General features: G+C 35.9%; 1 non-coding gene across 1 annotated transcript; it reads right to left on the bottom strand.

Moving 5' to 3' along the window:
* Positions 1-306: 306 nt before the first annotated feature.
* LOC118022583 lies at positions 307-497 on the bottom strand. Its single transcript, XR_004682515.1, has one exon. It is a non-coding gene; the product is annotated as a U2 spliceosomal RNA (small nuclear RNA).
* Between the last annotated feature and the right edge of the window lie 306 nt (positions 498-803).

Here is an 803-nt window from a genome sequence, read left to right as displayed (position 1 = left end):
CTCATAAAATGAGTTTGGAAGTTTCCCTTCCATTTCTATTTTTTGGAACAGTTTCAGAAGAATAGGTATTAATTCTTCTTGAAATGTTTGGTAGAATTCCCCTGGGAGGCCATCTGGCCCTGGGCTCTTGTTTGTTGGGAGATTTTTGATTACTGCTTCAATTTCCTTACTGGTTATTGGGTCTGTTCAGGTTTTCTATTTCTTCCTAGTTCAGTTTTGGTATCTAGGAATGCACCCATTTCTTACAGATTGTCTAATTTTTATTTTTATTTTTTTTTTATTTTAGAAACCGGTTTATTTCCCCCAAGGGGGTGTACCGTTCCTGGAAGTACTGCAATACCAGGTCAATGCGTGGAGTGGATGCAGCAAGCTCCTATTCCATCTCCCTGCTCCAAAAATCCATTTAATATATTGTCCTCGGATAGAGGACGTATCAGATATTAAACTGATAAGAACAGATACTACACTTGATCTTAGCCAAAAGGCCGAGAAGTGATGATTGTCTAATTTTTTGACACACACTTGCTCATAATATGTTCTTATAATTGTTTGTATTTATTTGGTATTGGTTGTGATCTCTCCTCTTTCATTCATGATTTTATTTATTTGGGTCCTTTCTCTTTTCTTTTTGATAAGTCTGGCCAGGGGTTTATCAATCCTTAATTCTTTCAAAGAACCAGCTCCTACTTTTGCTGATCTGTTCTTTGGTTTATTTCATCGATTTCTGCTCTGATCTTTGGTTTCTATTGTTCTGTTCTTTGGTTTCTATTTCATTGATTTCTGCTCTGATCTTTATTATTTCT

Source organism: Mirounga leonina, unplaced genomic scaffold (genome assembly GCF_011800145.1).
Source record: "Mirounga leonina isolate KUSES-001 unplaced genomic scaffold, KU_Mleo_1.0 Mir_176, whole genome shotgun sequence".
Lineage (NCBI taxonomy): Eukaryota > Metazoa > Chordata > Mammalia > Carnivora > Phocidae > Mirounga > Mirounga leonina.
Note: the sequence above shows the minus strand (reverse complement) of the source record. Positions and strands in the feature narration are given on the sequence as shown.